Source organism: Capricornis sumatraensis, chromosome 2, assembly GCF_032405125.1.
Source record: "Capricornis sumatraensis isolate serow.1 chromosome 2, serow.2, whole genome shotgun sequence".
Lineage (NCBI taxonomy): Eukaryota > Metazoa > Chordata > Mammalia > Artiodactyla > Bovidae > Capricornis > Capricornis sumatraensis.
In genome coordinates, this window is record NC_091070.1 from 163,753,050 (window position 1) to 163,774,185 (window position 21,136).

Consider the following 21,136-nt stretch of genomic DNA (forward strand, 5'->3'; position numbering starts at 1 on the left):
ATGTCACCAAAGGCAATATATCTGACATGCCTTGTCATCTATTTAACCAAAACACTGGTAAAACTAAACTCTTATGATAATGAAACTCTGATTTTATGGATGCCACACGAAAGAATGAAAATGAACAAAGTAATTCCTGCTCCTATGGAGCAGTTGAGGACAATGTTTCAATAATTTATGTTAGTGCATATATGACTAATAATATTTTTAATGTAGAAGGTGTGAAATCTCCAAAGAGAAAGGACTATTAGGGGATTCAACTGATTATTCTGACAATTCAAGCTTAAAATGCATATATGTTCCAATAACAGAAAAATCTGGGGAGAGAGTGACTGCTGTGAATAATTAGCTGAAGAAGGAAAGGAAAGTAGCACTTGTTAGGTACCCTCTCTGTGCCAGGCAGTGTATACATGTTATCCCACACATTCATCTAACTAATAAAACAAGTATTTTTAAACTCCTACTATGCTAGAATTCAGATATTTAATGATGGGCCAGGAAGATATAGTTTATGTCCTTATGGAGCTTACAATAAAATTGCAATGAGCATCTGAGTGGCCTGATTTATGATTGAGAAAACAAGAGCCCAGAGAAGTGAAACAGCAAGTTCCAAGTCACAGTTTTAGGAAGTGGCAAGAGTAGGATCCAGACTCAAGCCTGTCTGTCTTCAAAGCCTGACACATTTCATGCCATAGGGCCATGAACTAATTCATGTGACTAGCAAGCATGTGTTCAATGATATAATAACAAGCATGCTTATGTCTATTTACATGGCAGATACCCAGTCCTCTGGATTTCTTAGGTTTAAAAAAAACACAGTTTATTTTTCAAATCTTGGCAGGTGCTTAAGTCTGGGCCTGAATACATTTCATTACATTTCACTGTCACATATAAAAGCTTTTTTAAAACTGTAAGTTGCACATATTTTTGAAAATTAATTTAATAAAATATTCACTGAAAACAAAGATTAATTACTCCAGGTTTGTCAGCCAACACAACTGAAAGATGACTGTGGCTTTCTTTTTTGAAACAGTTGTTACTCAGACACAAATTATGATGTGTTTTTGGAAGCAGACAATTCCTAAATTCATATTAACTGCTTCATAAATCATAGGCGAACTGAAAAATTAATGAAAACACTTTAACATGTAGATGTGTGTAAGAGTGGGAAAACCTGAGGCTAAAAGCTGAATACAACTCTCAAGCTTTTCATTTCTACAAAAATTAGTTAACCTTACCATTTATTATACTAGGAAATAAATTCCAGAAAGAAATTTCTGAAATATTTAGAATTTGTAGTCAACAAAATTGTATAATTATCTCCTTTTTAAATAACTAGTTTGAAAATATTTAAGCATGTAGAAATAACTGAAATTTTAGTATTATTTCTCATAGAAAATTATATAATCAAATATCCCTTTTTAAAATGACTTAAAAAGTTTTTGCATGTAGATTATATTGAATTTAGGTTTGGAAGATGAGTGTTTTAAGGATATGTGGGTGATACAATCTGTATATAGTCTCTGATCACTTCAACTGCAAAGACTGATTTCCTTTCTGCAGTACATGATCCTAACTAACATATTTGTACAGCTATTTATTGGCCTTTACCATGTACCAGACATTATTTCAGGTCTTTGGGACATATTAGCAAACAAAACAAGGAAAAAACAGAAAAAAAAACCCCTGCCCTCATAATGCTTGTTTATTCCTATTTTTTTCAGGTTTCTGCAAATTTACTATTTCCTGATTCCTTTGAATACTCCTTAAATGCTCATGTTCTCTGAGGCTTTATGAACTTTCTTCTCTATGTATATTATTTCCCTGTATAACATCTTTGGCTTCAAGTATCTCCTGTAAGTTGCTGCAAAATCTGTATGTTCCTACCTTTGGACTCATTCCTGTGTTCCAGTTCCATGAGTCCAAGTGCTTACACAAGTCCACCTGGAAATCTCACAGTCGTTTTACACGTAACCTCTGTGTGTGTGTCTTTGCTCAGTCATGTCCAACTCTTTAGACTGCATGGAGTGTAGACTGTCAGGTTCCTCTGTCCATGGAATTTTCCCAGGCAAGAATATTGGAGCAAGTTGCTATTCCCTTCTCCAGGGGATCTTCCCCACCCAGGGACTGAACCTGCATCTCTGCATCTTCTGCATTGGCAAGTGGGTTCTTTACCAGTCCTGAATTAAAGCACTACTTCCTTCAAGTTCCCTTCAAAGGAAACGTTTTCTTAGTGGCCCCTTTCTCCTCTATTAATATCATCACTGACCAGGAAGTCACCAGTTTAAATATCTATAGCCTAAGTGATTAACGCTTAGATTTCTAGACTCAGACAGCCTGTGTTTCTATCCTAATTTTGCCAATAATTAGCTTAGTAATATTGGCAACTGACTTAACCTATTGGAACCCTAATTTGCATATCTGTGTCTAGAGAATTAAGGGTGCTAGGAAGATTGACAGAGGTGATGTGTGTACAGGTCTAGCCCTTAGTAAGATCTTTATAAAAGAAGCTATTTCTGTTAGTTTTTCTTTCATTATCATGCATTTATGACTAACTACTTCAGTCATTTCAAAGTGTGTTGGCAAAGTCTTGGGATGTTGCTAAGCTTCTTGGGGGCTTCTTCTGGTTGAATGGGTCCAAGCACATGCTTCCAGCTGCCCTCTAAGGTAACTTCAGCCAGAGTGCCTCTGATGTTAGATGAGTTATTTAATAAGTTTTGCATTTTGATTGAAATGGATTCATCGTAGTTTTACAAACCAATGGATGCTCCTTTTTTATTCTCTTCAAATCTACTTTTTCAAATCTACTTCAAATCTACTTTTTCAAATCCCATACTTGCAGAGCCAAATTTTCCACTTGGCACTGAATCTTTCCTTATTTCAATCCTTTAAATGTGCGATTTGGCTCAGAACCCTTACCCTGCAGAATGAATTCTCCTGAGAAAATGTAGCGAAGGATAGACATGTCATGGGATGTAAAAAGGGATGTAGTGATTGCTCTCCCTTGTACTGCTACAGTTAGATCAAGTTAGAGCCACTCCATTAATTAAGAGGAGGCCTTAACGCATTGCACACATTTGCAAAGCTACTGGTCTCCAACTGAAAAGCACATTTCAAAAAAATGAAATAAAACTGTCTGTGTAAAGAACCAGCCAGGAATAATAATTAGCTTTTGGACATATCAGTTTCTAATGAAAGTGTTATTTATTTTGAAATGCTAATGTCATGTGTATTAAATTAAACCCTCCAAGTTTATTTCTAGCATGCTTGTTATATCTCTCCTTGCAAAAATAGTGTATACGGAGCCAAAGCTTACATGGCACATTGAACATGAATTCATAGAGAGATATGTTTAATAACTAAAATGAGTTATAGACAATGAGCAACTGAAGTGTATATATATATATATATATATATATATATATATACACTACAAATTTTAGTTTTAAAAATGTAGATGTGCAAAATTGCATTTTCATTGTTTCTCTATTACTTAACATAATTTATACATTGAACCCCTATTTCCAACTCAGTCAAGTTTCCACCAAGTAAACTCAAAACTAGTATTACTTAATCTCCTCTGGTTTTTATTTTCACTCATCAGATGATATCTGCATTAGGTCTGAGTGTAATCCACAGGATTTAGATAGGTTATGTATGGTGAAAATGCAGGCATCTCCTTGACCATGAGAAACTTTTATTGTGTTCTAGACTTGGCAGAGATGTAAATCATGATGGTCAGGTCTTTGATCACTGGTTTCATTTCCTAAAGCATGAACTTACTTCCATCCACAGTTGATTTTGGCCCTGGCTCCTATACTCCATACACTGACAGTTCCCCAGCAACCACAAAGAGACTTTGTCTTGTCTGGCATCCTTTTCTCAGCTACTTTGGTCTCAACTGGCTCTCTAAAAGGCCTGTAAAACATTGAGAAAAAATACAGACATTTTTCTGCAACATGGGAAATTGTTTCAGATTCTTTTTTCCTAGACACATTCCTCTGTGTTTTCTACTTTTCCTGACAACTCGTTAGTACAGGGACTCTCCCTGACTCTCTTGCTTTTATTATTCCTCAGGTGCAGATAGAGTTTATTGCACCCTAGTCCATAGTATATTATCATTACTGGTCCATGCAAAGCTTTTCTGTGTAATATTGATTTTTCTCTATTATTTCTGATCCCATCATTTCTTGTATGTTCAAATTATCATAAAACTTAGAGTTTTCTTTTCTATCTACCTCATAGTATATATCCACCACATTGTATTAGGCCGAATTGTAAGAAACTGTTATTTTCATATAGTAGAAATGGTCAAATATTAGCAGCTTCATGTCAACTTAACTCATCCACTTACCTAGTGATGGACAACTAGGTTGTGGCCAGTTTCGTGCAACCACAAGCAATAAATGCATTGGTTATCATGACTGTGTAGCTGGTATATATGCCCAGGTGTGAGACTGTTGGGTAGTGCTGCAGATCGTTCTCCAAAGTGGCTATATCACCACGTGCCTTCTCTGGAGGTTGCAGTGCTGTCTCAGACATCACCAGGGTGGTCAGAAATAAATCCCACTGCTTTTAGACCTCTCCAAACCTGTTTGGTGTGTTTTCCCCTTCATCTAAACCAGGGCTCAGCCAAAAGAGGGTGCTTTTTTCCTCTTGATGGAAGGAGGCACGTGGACTGGCAACAATAACACAAAAAAGACCCTGGTTAAGAAGCCTAGATTATATCACATATGATATATGTACCTTCATTTAGAAGTCCTTCAGTTCTAATTGTCAAAATCCTTACTTGAATTGTTTTAGTCAAAAAGTGGTTGGATGTCTGGACCAAAAAGAGCATAGATGCATTAAGAATCAAAAATATTAGAATTTCACAAGGTAACACGACTTTTCCTTCTCTGCTGCTAACTCACTTCAGTTGTGTCCGATTCTGTGCGACCCCATAGATGGCAGCCCACCAGGCTCCCCCATCCCTAGGATTCTCCAGGCAAGAACACTGGAGTGGGTTGCCATTTCCTTCTCCAGTATATGAAAGTGAAAAGTGAAAGTGAAGTCGCTCAGTCATGTCCGACCCTCAGCGACCCCATGGACTTTGACTGCAGCCTACCATGCTCCTCCATCCATGGGATTTTCCAGGCAAGAGTACTGGAGTGGAGTGCCATTGCCTTCTCCGTAGTCCTTGTTATTTTCTGCCTGTCAGTTTAATTCTCTCTTACTATAGATCAGCTCTTACTACATAGTGAAAAACACCATGGTTGACAGCTTCTGAGTTTTGTCACCTGAGAGAGATTACCTCTGTCACTCAGATTTATTTAGAAAAATGCTATGGGAGTTCCCTGATAGTCCTGGCTTAGATAGCACTCATTTCTGGATCACTCAACTTTACAGGGTAGTTGTAGGGTTGTGTACAAACATGGTAGTTTGGAGGGGGTCATGTGAATGGCGGAAGAAGTTCCAGGAGGTAGGACAGAGGGTTACATAGATGCTCATGAAGAAGCAGCCGTTTAAGCAGTATATCATGTGTGCTCCTAATGGCTGAGGTCATGACTGGCAATGACAATTCTGCCAATACATTTGTTTTGGCCTATGCGTCTCTTGTTTTCCCTAACCACAACTGTGGAGCTTCTTGGAGAAACTTTTCTGGACTCCTAATACAGTGTCAAAACAGCATCAGGCCGTAATATGAGACCTCTGTTTCTCTTGACTTTGCTGCTGCACAAACCATTATTAAAAAGAAGATCCATGGAAGCAATTTATACCCCAGAGCTTTTCAGAAGAGTTAATACAATGGCTGTGCATGTCAGAAATGATTTTCTTTAGGATGTCAGAGGAGTATTCATTTTACAATAAACAGATGAACTTTAAACTGGATAAATCCTACTAATTTTGATATGAAATATTCTTATCCCGAAGTCAGACTTGGATGGGACAGTGACTAGGAGAATAAGGCAGGCATCAAACAGCAAGGACCACACAGATTCAATCCCTGCCTATGGGTAATAAGACAGGTGTATAAAAGAACTGTATACTTTTCTGTATGTCTTTTTTTTTTCTTTTCTGTCTCTCAGGTTCTCTTTTTATGTGGCTCAGAGTAACCTCCTGTGGCCAATTGTGGGTTGAAGATAATTAGCCTTTAATTATCACCAGTTATATTTTCACCTGTTCGGCTTGCAAATTCCCAGAACTTCTAGTTTTCCAATTAGCATATTCATCTTCCAACAAGCAAGTATGGAGAAACAGCCTTTCCCTTTGGGAACTAACCCCTTCCCCACTAACCTTTTGTGTTATATTTTAGGTAGTATAAGAACACCCTTGAGAGGATCGACTTATTTTTATTTGTAATATCTATCTGCAGAATCTCAGATCAAATGCGTGCTCTCAGTGCAGGAGCTACATCCGGGTAGACTCTGGGAATACCATCTCTGGGGAGATCAGAATAATGAATATGACTTGAGAGAACAGAAGAATTAAAATTCACTCAAATAGGCAAAACCTTATTTGCAATCTAAAGAAGAGTTTCCTTCTCTGTTTTCTTTCCTTTTTGGTTGCATATGGATAAAAGTCAAGAGCAAAACATTGGAGTGGGAAAAGAATTCTGATTTAGAATATTTTCTATTTTCTTATGGTACTATGTCATTTGAGCGAGATAGAAAGGAAATTCAGTTCACACTAAGGAAGGTGACTGTGGCATAAGCTTGGAAGAATTAAATTAATTTTTTTTTCTATCTATCTATCTATATATTAAAAAAATCCCATAGAGTTAACAAGAACTTGTTAGAAAAAAGCTGGTAAGTTTACAATAGTCACCAATCCTCCAAAAGCATACTGTAACAGAAAAAAAGGGATAATTTACTTCAGATATTTCAAAGGTCTACATCTTTTTATCACATGGTATCATATATCCTGATAAGAAAACTATAGAGAAAACTTCTGAAAGGCTGCTCTGGGAATACAACGTCATTAGCATGCAAATCATTTATCAAGATGCAAATAATTTAATGACAATTGGACCAGGTCTCCAGAGTAAATAATTTCCATTTCCATTACTGTATATGATACAAACACCCATAATATTTTTCTTGAAAATCATAGTCCTTATTTAGTACATTTCAATCTGACTGCAGATTTTGTTTCATTAATCCTCATTTTCAAGCAGGTAAGTGAAAGAGGTTATTTCACCAACTCACAGACAAAGAAACAGAAGACTGAGGGTCAGCCTCATCATAGAATGAGTTTAATATATATCAATGTCCATGGTTTCTAAGCTCCTGATTTGGCTTGCTTTTCGCTAGCTCTTCTTCATGTGAATTTTAATCAACTTGTTACACATTATTTCAATTATGGAAATTAAAAAAAAGTTAATGTTCTATTTGGCCCAGTATCAAATAATGTAGTTTTAAAATTTAGCATAAATATATAAACAAACCTCAGACCTTGCAATATACAAGTCATAATACAAATATTTTGAGAAAATTTGCTACATGGAGTTAGGTGTTATATTCCTTTTGAAATGGCAGAATTTGCAAGTTGTGCAAAGCAGTGACATAGTTGAATCTTCCAGCTTTCAACAATTTTATTCCTAAATTATTGGGAAGGAATGATATTAAACAAAGAAGAAAGGAGGGGGAAATGAAAAAACCCAAAAATAAGAATTGAATAACACCTATTTTAGCCAACTTGAATTACACATTATGCTCATATCACCTGTTAATCTCACATGAGCGTAATTTGCCTGTGGAAGAAAATTAGGAAGTGAAGATAGTGAATTAATATAGAGATTTATTATAATACTTACATTTGAAAAAGCTGCAAAGGAGATTGCATTTTGTAGGCCTGATGTAAAGAATCCATCTGGAATACAGGAGCCTCAGAGCTTGCAGTTTCAATCCCTGGGTCCAGAAGATCTCCTGGAGGAGGGCATGGCAACCCACTCCAGTATTCTTGCCTGGAAAACCCCATGGACAGAGGAACCTTGTATACTGCAAGGTCTGAGGTTTGTTTATATATTTATACTACATTTTAAAACTACATAAGGTTGCAAAGAGTTTGAAACAATTGAAGTGACTTAGTATGTAGCACACTAGTTTTCTTTAGAACTTCCTACATGGGTTATATGTACAATGATCCTTGAAAAATGAGGCTTAGGGGTGCTGACCCTCCATACAGTGAAAATCTGCATATAATTTCTAGTTGGTCCTCCATATCCATGGTTCTTCTATATCCTTGGATTCAACCAATCACTATTGAAGAAAAATTCACAAATAAGTAAACCTTTGTTGTTCAAAGGTCAACTGTACTTTCTATAAGTGAGAGCAGGTTTGTAGTTTACAATCACCCTGCATCATTGGTCGAGACTTTGGGCTTTGTTATATCTAATGGTGCACGTGTGTTCGGTTGTTTGGACTCTTTGAGACCCTATGAGCTGTAGCTGGACAGATTCCTCTGTCCATGAGATTCACCAGGCAAGAATACTGGAGTGAGTTGCCATTTCCTTCTCCAGGGTATCTTCCAGACCCAGGGATAGAACCAGGGTCTCCTTCAACTTCTTCCTTGGCAGGTAGATTCTTGTACCACTGAACCATGTAGGAAGCCCTCATTATATTGAATACTTCATCACAAACAGAACTAATTATTTTCGTATTTCTTCATATCCCATTGGTTGAGCCTCCAGAGGTGTTTGCTTCCCAGAAGTCAATGACTTTATGGCCTGGCACAATCTTTCCAGCGAGTCTTCAAAGCACTTGTTTCTGGGGCTTCTTTGGAAGTGATCTCATTTATTTCCTACTGCTTCAGGAAACACCTTGAAGTTCTGCAAGCAGTGATCTTTGCAAGTAGTGTCTTAGGTTTCTCTACATCTCATGCCACATTAAGTATCCAATATGTGACCTTAAGCCCTTCTGTGTCATATAGACTGCTATTTCCTGGAGTCATTAACTTCAGTGAGAGCAAGCTTGCATTTTACAATCACCCTGCATCATTGACTGCTATTTAGGATTTTATAGTGTATCTAATACTTTCTCACAAACAGGACCAATCTTTTTCTCCAATTTCAGTTGGATATCTGGGTCATCTTGCCCAGTTGACAGCAGCAAGACTTTAAGTTGGAAAAACAAAGAAAACCTTGTTTCCAGTTTCTGATTTAACAAAGGCCCATCTACTAAGAAAGAAATGGTCCTCTGGCTTAAGCACAACAGGGCAAGTTTGAAGAGACCACCATCTCACATTGAATGGAGAGTAGATAGGGACCCTTAGGCTGTTCTATACTGAAGCAACCTAAACTCAGATCTAGTTGTGAAGGACACTTTGGGTGTCCTGTAAGCCTTGGCCAGCCTTGATACCAAAGAAAGGATCCAGAGAGAGTGACAGAGACATCAACAGTTTACTGGACAGGGTATCGTACATGTTTGAAGAAAAAGGTCCTGGAGCAATACCTCACCTTGTATGGAAGATGGCAAGCAGGACGCGGTAGAAATCTTCTCAAAAGAAGGTATCATTCACAGGGAGAACTGATGTCAGGTTGGCTCATCAGTTACCATGGAAACCAGCAGCTGGGGCACATCCTTCCCAACCTCCCAGGTTAATGACCATCATGAAGGTAGATGTTTTCCTATAATAAACAAACTGGCGGAATCATTCTGGCCTAAGCATTAGAAAGATCACTAGCTGAAGCAAGGGGCAAACACATTTATGTGAGTAGGGTATAAGTGAAGCTGGGACTGGTCAAGAAGGAATTGGAGAGACAATAAGACAACAGCATTCTCGAGTGGCTTGACTATATTGACACAAGCAGGGTAAGATTTAAAGCACCTTTAGGAATTATATTGTTCTAGTGGAGGTGATGGAATTCCAGTTGAGCTGTTTCAAATCCTGGAAGATGATGCTGTGAAAGTGTTGGACTCAATATGCCAGCAAATTTGGAAAACTCAGCAGTGGCCACAGGACTGGAAAAGGTCAGTTTTCATTCCAATCCCAAAGAAAGGCAATGCCAAAGAACGCTCAAACTACCACACAATTGCACTCATCTCACATGCTAGTAAAGTAATGCTCAAAATTCTCCAAGCCAGGCTTCAGCAATACGTGAATCGTGAACTTCCTGATGTTCAACTAGCTTTTAAAAAAGGCAGAGGAGCCAGAGATCAAATTGCCAACATCCGCTGGATCATGGAAAAAGCAAGAGATTTCCAGAAAAACATCTATTTCTGCTTTATTGACTATGCCAAAGCCTTTGACTGTGTGGATCACAATAAACTGTGGAAAATTCTGACAGAGATGAGAATACTAGACCACCTGACCTGCCTCTTGAGAAATCTGTATGCAGGTCAGGAAACAACAGTTAGAACTGGACATGGAACAACAGACTGGTTCCAAATAGGAAAAGGAGTACCTCAAGGCTGTATATTGTCACCCTGCTTATTTAACTTCTATGCAGAGTACATCATGGGAAACGCTGGACTGGAAGAATCTCAGGCTGGAATCAAGATTGCCGTGAGAAATATCAATAACCTCAGATATGCAGATAACACCACCCTAATGGCAGAAAGTGAAGAGGAACTAAAAAGCCTCTTGATGAAAGTGAAAGAGGAGAGTGAAAAAGTTGGCTTAAAGTTCAACATTCAGAAAACGAAGATCATGGCATCTGGTCCCATCACTTCATGGGAAATAGATGGGGAAACAGTGGAAACAGTGTCAGACTTTATTTTTTTGGGCTCCAAAATCACTGCAGATGGTGACTGCAGCCATGAATTTAAAAGATGCTTACTCCTTGGAAGAAAAGTTATGACCAACCTAGATAGTATATTCAAAAGCAGAGACATTACTTTGCCAACAAAAGTCCATCTAGTCAAGGCTATGGTTTTTCCTGTGGTCATGTATGGATGTGAGAGTTGAACTGTGAAGAAGGCTGAGTGCCGAAGAATTGATGTGTTTGAACTGTGGTGTTGGAGAAGACTCTTGAGAGTCCCTTGGACTGCAAGGAGATCCAACCAGTCCATTCTGAAGGAGATCAGCCCTGGGATTTTTTTGGAAGGAATGACGCTAAAGCTGAAATTCCAGTACTTTGGCCACCTCATGTGAAGAGTTGACTCACTGGAAAAGACTCTGATGCTGGGAGGGATTGAGGGCAGGAGGAGAAGGGGACGACAGAGGATGAGATGGCTGGATGGCATCACTGACTCGATGGACGTGAGTCTGAGTGAACTCCGGTTTTGGTGATGGACAGGGAGGCCTGGCGTGCTGCGATTCATGGGGTCGCAAAGAGTCGGATACGACTGAGAGACTGAACTAAAACTAAACTAAAACTAAACTAAAACTAATGGGTGAGTAATCTATGAGGAAAATTAAGGAGAAGAAAAGTCACCAAAGTGAAAGAATAATAGCAGTATGCCAAAACCAACCATGAGACAGTAAATCCTTGAATGGGAGCTCATAGATGGCACAAAAATATTTTTCATGTTTATACATTTCTGTATCTCAATCCTGCCCCCTGTGCATGTAAACAAGAGATACTCATGAATATAATACAATGATGAAATTATAAGCAGTGAATTAATTTAGGGGAATATCTCTGTAGTATTGTATTTTGACTTGCCGTACTGGCTCCCTGTCTCCCAGCAGCTGCTTTCACTTTTACACTGATGTGTATCTGTATATGTTTACGTGTAGAGTGAAATCTATCAACTATGATTGATTTCATAGTTCATCCTGAACTATGAAATAGTATCAACCTGCATCTCTTATGTCTCCTTCATTGGCAAGCCGGTTCTTTACCACTAGCACCACCTGGGAAGCCCATTTCCAGAAGCGCATGCTTTTCCAATTACTGTTAGGTACCACATCTACTTTCTTTTTAATTTCCCATCCATGTTGATCTCCTTTACCTAAAATCCAAGTCTTGTTTTGGGGACACTGAGGAGTTCCACTGAGGAAATGATTCTCCTGATTTGTTGTGATATATTTTTCATGTGCAGAATAACAAAAAATGTTTATTTTCTATTCTCAGAGATCAAAATTGTTGGTTAATAGGGAGATATGAGAATGTGTCCAAAAACTGACAAGAACTATAATACCATTGATAGCAGCTCCACTTTATATATTTGATGCCAACTAGTGCACTTAATATTTATATCTATTATCTCTTTTTTTCATTGCAATATTTGTAGAAGTTAGGACTATGATTTCCTAATGGTGCATCAAGTGAAGTTGCTCAGTTGTGTCCGGTTCTGCGATCCCATGGATTGTATTCCCCAGGTTCCTCCATCAATGGAATTTTCCCGACAAGAGTCCTGGAGTGTGTTGCCATTTCCTTCTCCAGGGGATCTTCTTGACCCAGGGATCAAACCCAGGTCTCCCACATTGCAGGCAGACGCTTTACCATCTGAGCCACCAGGGAAGCCTGGTGCATCAAAGCAAACTCACAAAAGTAATGCAGATAACATGAAGAAAATAGAATGACATCAGTTGGTCATTTTACAAACCAATATCTCAAGATAGTTCAGTGTTGACTTAGATTGGTGTAATGACATCATGGGGCTTTCCCGGTGGCTCAGATGGCAAAGAATCTACCTGCAGTGCAGGAGACCCAGGTTTGATCCTTGGGTCAGGAAGATCCCCTGAAGAGGGAATGGCAACCCACTTCAGTATTCTTGTCTAATGAGTTCCATGTACTGAGAAGCCTGGCGGTCTACAGTCCACAGGATTGCAAAGAGTCAGATATGACTGAGCAACTAACACACACACACACACACACACACATCATATGGCTCACTGACATATCTTTGTGAAGTTAGAGTCTCAGTTGTTACTATAATAATAATAAAACACCACAGAAAATTCTGCGTGAAATAGGAAAGGATGGTGGCCATATTCTCTATCTTCAGAATCAAACTTTTGGTTCCAAAGTTAGAGGAGTCGTACTATTCCCAATAGGTACTAAGTTGTTAGGATGTAAGTATGTATTAGGTTTTGGAACTTAACTAGTTAAGAAAAGTGGAAGCAGTTAGATGTTTCTTTTGGCCTAAGGGTGCTGTGAAATAAGTACTAAGACACAAAGTGTGCCATGAATGAATATTTGTGTTATTATGTCAGTTAAGAATGCTTTGGCTACAAGTAACTGGATCTGAATTATGGTCATTAACCAATAAGAGGTTTTTTTGGTTGTTTTTTTTTTTTTTTTGGTTGCTTAACTTGAAGCCTGGGTGTAAGCAGTTCAATGCTATTACAGCAGCTCAATAAAACAATAAATGACATCACTTTCTGTCATTCAATTTTGCCTTGTTCCTTAGCATGCCATCTCATGATCTCATGGGTCAAAATATACTGGCATTTGCCCAGGCATTGCATCCATGTTCAAGGCAAGGATAAAGAGAAGGCCAGCGAAGTTTGTCTTGAAGATAGGGGAAACAAAAGTTTTCCATGAGCTGTCAAGCAGATTTACATTTATATCTTTTTGCCTGGGACTGTTTGCATAGCCACTCCTTGCTGCAAAGGGATGGCTGAGAGGGGAAGGAGTGGTTAGCATTTCTAGCATCCTATGTGAAGACAGTGGGAGGATTAGAATATTGTTTATTTACTCAGCAATAGTGCCTGCCTTATTTAAATACTGTCAGCTCCAGGGTTATAGTATCTTCTTTAGAAGGGGTCAGTCTTACTAATTGGTTGAACTGGAGTTAAGTTCAAATTTCCCTGTTTCTGAAGACCTTGCCTGCATGTGTGCATTTGTGACCCTATGGACTGTAACTCTCCAAGTTTCTCTGTCCATGAGATTCTCCAGGCACAAATAATGAAGTGGGCTTGCCATGGCTTTCTCCAGAATATCTTCCCAACCCAGGGATTGAATCTGCATCTCTTATGTCTCCTTCATTGGCAGGTGGGTTCTTTACCACTAGCACCACCTGGGAAGCCCATTTCTGGAAGTTCATGCTTTTCCAAGTACTGTTAGGCACCACATCTACTTTCTTTTTAATTTCCCATCCATGTTGATCTCCTCTGCCTAAAATTAATATCTCGTTTTGGGGACAGTGAGGAGTTCCACAGAGGTGAAGAAAGAGCTACTTTAGGTAAGAGCACCGACCCTGAGAGCCAAGCAAAAGAATTTCAGTTTTCTAGAACAGAGAAGAGGAAGAGGTGTTTTCTGAAGTGAAAGATGGGGTAACAAAGTCAGCATGCAAGAACAGTCAGGAAGCAACAGTCTGAGTTTGTCATAAATATGTGGACACTGTTATATCATTTCTTTGGCACTCTCCTGGCACACCACTGTGCCTGAATTCCTCAAGTGCTTTGTTACTCCACTGGCAAAAATGTGAGATTAATATGATGAATTTGTTTCCTTTTCTCTGTGATTAGGCTACAAAACATTTATTTAAATGTCTTCTATGAATTAAAACCATAACGATAAAATATGTTTCACTGCTTGGGGCTTTTTTTAAAATAGATATCTCTAATCTGGTTGCTCACAGACAAAGATGATGTAGAAATGGAAAATGATTCTCTTAGGATTCTTCCCATAAGAATCTGAGGCATAGAATTCACAAGAAATAAGGGAGAAGTGAAAACAGTGGAGACCTGATAAAAACAAAAACATTTTTGTTACCAACTTCTGAGCAATGTTTCATTCCAAATATAGTGACATTAGACTCGCATCAAACGTAGGATGTGGAATTGCACTTGTTCAAGTATTTCATTTGGCAGCAGCACAGAGGAGAACATAATTTGCCAAGAAATGCTTCACTCTGTCTCCCTTAGTAAATGGAGAATTCATTTTCAATAAGAAGCTATACAGGAAATCTATTCATTTGGTTCCTCTTAGGAATCTACCCTAATTTTCATTACATGTCCTTCTTGCTCCAGGTTTTAAATTCATTCATGAAAATTTGATGAACTATAAAAATTGGAAAAACAAAGATGTTTTTGTATTATATCAATAATGTGAAGAGACCTGCATTTTTCCAGTGAAGAACTAAGGGTCTTGTGACTTGTGATTCTTTCTACTTTAAGAAAAAACATTCAGACCACATGTGATAATATAACAATATCATAAATTTCCTATGCAAAGGAGAAATCCATTATTCTTAACCCTTCTAAGTAATAGTCTTTATTAAATAATCCCTATGACTCTAGGTTGTACTGTGCAGTGATTGGTCAATTGATTTCACTAATAAAACTGGTAAAACAATACATTTACTTTAAAAATATATATTAATTAAAGATAATGATTTTTAAATGCACAACATAGTGATTATACACAGTCATGCTGCTTTGGAAAAATGCAAATTTATTGCCTTCAAATTTATAATCACTGAAATTTATTTTCACAGCATCATATTGCCTAGCAGCACCTAGCAAGAGAGTTAATCCCACTTTTGTATACACAAAAGGCCAATATACACACCGTGACAAAGAATGGAGTATCTGTGAGTAAAGATATTTCTTATAAGAGACAAAGACCAACATTGCTTATACTCAGAAGTGGCCATTTTGGTAACTGGCACCAGATGATACATGCTGCCTTCTATTTTAAGGGCTGAAAGCAAGAATTGAAATAAAGACTACCCATTATATTAAATTATTAAAAGACTCATTACATGTTTTAGAAAGCACATTCAGTATGAATGATTCTCCAAATTTACAGTCTTTGCAATTCATTCATTCAATTTTTGTGTGCTTACTTTAAACCAAATAACATAAAACTTGTTGAACAGATCATTATGAGGAAGATTGACACAATCTCTGTCCTAAGCTTACAGTAGAGTAAAAGGAATGGAATGTAAAAAATATTCCAAAAAAGTCAAGCCTGGGTAAGTTGGATAACATAAAAAACAGACAGCGACATAATCTAGAGGGGCTTGTGGGGTCAGCAGAATCTTTTCATATGAAAACAGAAGTCTGAGTCAGGAGTTAGCCAACTGAAGTGTGGGGTGGGGTGTGCGCGCATGTGTGTGTGTGTATGTATGTGTGAGGTAGGAGAATTTGGGTCAAAGTGAGAAGAAAAGAAAGTGTATGCCAACTCGTGAACATGCTGATTGACATGCTGATAAAACTAGACCAAGAGGACATTATTTGGCTTTTAAAATAATTCAATTTAGAGCTGGATATGACTGACAGTCATGTGATAACTAGAAATAAATTCTGATGAATTAGATATAAAAGGCAAGAAGAAGTATTAAACCTTAGTTTTTTACTCAACTAACTCAGCCGGGCTCATCAGTGATACAGAAGACACAGGAAGGGAAGTTGAAGATTGGGTGAGATGGATGGCTGAATTTTAGAAGCCTAGAAGATATACAAGTAGAAGGACACTTGTCATAGGTTATATGTTTCTGGAGCTCAGAAGAGATGTTTGGACTGGATTGAACATCTGGGAGTTGTCAATGTATAGACCAGCTAGTATGTGATGATCTCATATTACAGATGGGATATTTCAGAGAGGGTATGCAGATTAGCAAAATCTATAGGCCAATCTCAATAAGTGTGAACATTTAAAAGATCTAATAAGAAACTGATGAAAGTGAAAGAGGAGAGTGAAAAAGTTGGCTTAAAGCTTAACATTCAGAAAACTAAGATCATGGCATCCGGTCCTATCACTTCATGGCAAATAGATGGGGAAACAGTGAAACAGCGGCTGACTTTATTTTTCTGGGCTCCAAAATCACTGTAGATTGTGATTGCAGCCATGAAATTAAAAGACGCTTACTCCTTGGAAGGAAAGTAATGACCAACCTAGACAGCATATTGAAAGCAGAGATATTACTTTGCCAACAAAGGTCCGTCTAGTCAAGACTATGATTTTTCCAGTAGTCATGTATGGATGTGAGAGTTGGACAATAAAGAAAGCTGAGTGCCAAAGAATTGATGCTATTGAACTGTGGTGTTGGAGAAGACTCTTGAGAGTTCCTTGGACTGCAAGGAGATCCAACCAGTCCATCCTAAAGGAGATTAGTCCTTGGTGTTCATTGGTAGGACTGATTTTGAAGCTGAAACTCCAATACTTTGGCCACCTGATGCGAAAAGCTGAATCATTTGAAAAGACCCTGATGCTGGGAAAGATCGAGGGCAGGAAGAGAAGGGGATGACAGAGGATGAGATGGTTGGATGGCATCACCGACTCAATGGACATGGGTTTGGGTGGACTCTGGGAGTTGATGATGGACAAGGAGGCCTGGCCTGCTGTGGTTCATGGGGTCACAAAGAGTCAGACATGACTGAGCGACTGAACTGAACTGAACATTGTAAGAAACTGAAACATATTAAGGAGACCAAGTTGCAGTGGTTAAAAAGATCATTTTTTAAGTGTCATGAAATATAGTAGATTAACTTGCTTTGCAAAGGCCAGATAGTAAATATTTTAGGCTCTGTGAGCCATCTGCTCTCTGTCCCAACTCAGTTCTGTCATAGACTCTGAGCAGTCATGGACAATACATAGACAAATGATTATTGCTCTGTTCCAATCAACCTTTGTTTATGAAAACAGGTGATGGACTAAGTTTAGCTTGTGGGCCATAGTTTGCCCACATAAGAACATGACATCTGGTCCCATCACTTCATGGCAAATAGATGGGGAAACAATGGAAACAGTGAAAGACTTTATCTGGTGGTGAGGGGGGCGGGGGCTCGAAAATCACTGCAGATGGTGACTGCAGCCATGAAATGAAAAGACACTTGCTCCTTGGAAGAAAGCTGTGCCCAACCTAGACAGCATATTAAAAAGCAGAGACATTACCTTGCCAACAAAGATCTGACTAGTCAAAGCTAGTCAAAGTTTTTCCAGTAGTCATGTATGGAGGTAAGAGTTGGACTATAAAGAAAGAAGAGTGCCGAAGAATTGATTCTTTTGAACTGTGGAGTTAGAGAAGACTCTTGAATACCTTGGACTCCAAGGAGATCAAACCAGTCCATCCTAAAGGAAATCAGTCCTGAATATTCATTGAAAGGACTGATGCTGAAACTGAAACTCTAATACTTTGGCCACCTGATGTAAAGAACTGACTCATTGGAAAAGACCCTGATGCTACAAAAGATTGAAGGCAGGAAGAGAAGGGGACAACAGAGGATGAGATGGTTGGATGGCATCACCGACTCAATGCACAAGAGTTTGAGCAGGCTCCAGGAGTTGGTGATGGGCAGAGAAGTCTGACGTGCTGAAATCCATGGGGTCGCAAATAGTCAGACACGAGTGAGTGACTGAACTGAACTGAACTGAACTGAGGATAAAGTATCAGGCAAAGAGAAGACGTTGTTTGAATAAGGAGGGAGTAGTCTATGTTGCCAAATGGTGCTGAGATATGAAACAGGATGGGACTTAGTTGTTGTTTAGTCACTCAGTCATGTCTGACTCTTCTACAACCCCATGGACTGCAGCCTGCCAAACTCATCTGTCCATGGAATTTTCCAGGCAAGAATACTGGAGTGGGCTGCGATTTTCTATTCCAGAGGATCTTTATGACCCGGGGATAGAACCCACCTTTCCTGCACTGATGCAGATTCCTTTCCATGGAACTGCAGGGGAAGCCTGTAGATGCAGGTTCAATCCCTGGGTCAAGAAGATCTCTTGGAGAAGGAAATGGCAATCCACTCCAGTATTCTTGCCTGGAAAATTCCATGCACAGAGGAGCCTGGTGGGGCTACAGTCCATGGGGTCACAAAGAGTCGGACATAACTGAGCAACTAAGCACACAGCCTGGGTTCTTAGTCAGTCAGTACTGTCTGACTCTTTTGAGACCCCATGGATCGTAGCCCCACCAGACTCCTCTGTCCTGGGGAATTCTCCAGGCAAGAATACTAGAGTGTGTTGCCATGCCCTCCTCCAGGGGATTTTCCCAATCTGAGGATTTAACCCAGGTCTCCCACACTGCAGGCAGATTCTTTACCATCTGAGCCACCAGGAAAGCTCAAGGACCCAGGGGTGTCTATAAAATGTGGCATAAATCTGTCAGTGGTGGTTTGGGTAAGAGTATATTTTGTGTGGAGTGTTGGAGATATTGAAGTGTGTAGGGGAGAATGGGTACGAGGAAGGGAAGGCAGGGTATGGATGAGAACTATGTGAAGACACTTACAAGATAGAAGCAGAGTTGTAACTGGGGGAACTTGAGGTAGAACTTGTTTTCTCCTTTGTTTTTAGGCTGAATGAGTGGTCAGTATATTTAAATGTAAAAGAATAGAAGTCAGTAAAATGGGAAAGGGGATCCAGTTTTCTGAGAAGGCAGGAAGGGTGGATATCTAGAGAGATTATCTTTCAGCTCATGTGAGGACACATCCTCATTTGTTAATAGGAGGGATGGAAGACAGGAAATTTGCAGTTTGGTGATGAGATGTAGAGAGGGTTCCCTAGTACTGATACTTGTGGAGTACACATTTATTCATCTCTCCAAATGAGAGGTAAGAACATGGGCCCAAATATTTGAGTAGAGTAGAGAAGATTTAAATTGAAACAAGAAAATATGAAAGGAGGGCCCACAGGGTCTGGAGATGAATTAGAAAGGCACTAACGAGCTGATTTTGTGATTCCCCACCTCCACATCCCCTAGTGTATGTGTGTGTGTGCTCAGCTGTGTCTGACTCTTTGCAGCCCCATAGACTGTACCTGCCTGACTTCTCTGTCTGTGGAATTCTGCAGGCAAAAATACTGGAGTGGGTTGCCATCCCCTACTCCAGGGGATTTTCCTGACCAGTGATGGAATCCACGTCTCTTGCATCTTCTGCATTGGCAGGTGGATTCTTTACCGTTAGAACCACCTGGGAAGCCCAATACAGGTATAGATATAATGGACAGTTGAATTGAAATAGGGAGTATGTTTTCCAAGCAGATGTGATGGAAAGTCCTGAGATGAGATGGAATGAATGAAAGATATAGTAAAGGAATTTAAAAATTGTTAAAAAGAAAAGGAATCCAGATAGGGAAGAAGAAACAATTAGTTTAGATACAACATATGGACATATGTATTAGTAAGGTTATCATGGGGAAGAGTATCTCATCTCTAAGGATTCAAAATAAATAATATGCAATAGTTAAAACCAGTAATGGCATTGTAGCATGTATACTATCATGTAAGAATCGAATCGCCAGTCTATGTCCAACGCAGGACACAGCATGCTTGGGGCTGGTGCATGGTGATGACCCAGAGAGATGTTATGGGGAGGGAGGTGGGAGGGAGGTTCATGTTTGGGAACGCATGTACACCTGTGGTGGAGTCATGTTAATGTATGGCAAAACCAATACAGTATTGTAAACTAAAATAAAGTAAAAAATAAATAAATAAATAATAATAAAAATTAAAAAAAAAAAAAAAAAAGTTAAAACCAGTAACCTCTCTTGTAAATCTTTATCCGGGATGCTGATGCTATCTTCAATGGCTTTCCAAGTCCATCCTTCATTACAGTACAGTATGGTGGTATGCATAATAGTTCATCAATATATCATGAATGATAAGAATGTACCCTTGTTGGAATTTCTGCACTTTTATTGGAGCCTCAGGAGCCATGATAAGGAAAGCAACAAAGGGAAATCAACATAGAAGTTACAGAAGAAATAGGTAGAAAATACTCAGAAGTAGTTGTCACTACCTGTATAAATGCTACAAAGCAATTTTTTATTTCTTTTTTTGAAAGAGATACTGTATCAGCAATATAGTTATGAAGGAGACATATATTATAAATATGTTTTAGGTGTAATCTGAGGGACTTTGATCATTACTATACAAAATTTATGAAAAATCAATCTGAAATTTCAGAAAATTAAGTAGTTGAGGTAAAAACACAGCAGATATAAATGTAGACATATCTAAGCCTATTTTTAAAGAAATTAATGTTGAAGCATTTGCATATCTTTCTTAATAATATCTACTTGAATTGTTCCCTTCCTTTATGTCAGTAATTGAGTCTTTTTTTCTCATTTTAATTCACAGTATTGCATTGCCTTCTTGACTGTTTTAATGCCTCATCTTGTAATTATTTGATTCCCAAGTACTGAATGAGTATTAGCACAAGGTTGAGAATGTCTCTTCAAAGTGTTTAAAAGTCATTAACATTTGTGGCATTTCAGATTAAGAAAAAATTTACACCAAATTAACTCTCCTTCTCCAGTTACACAAACAGGGAATTAACAAATTATATTCAATATATTTATTTCAAGTTTTAAGAATGTTTT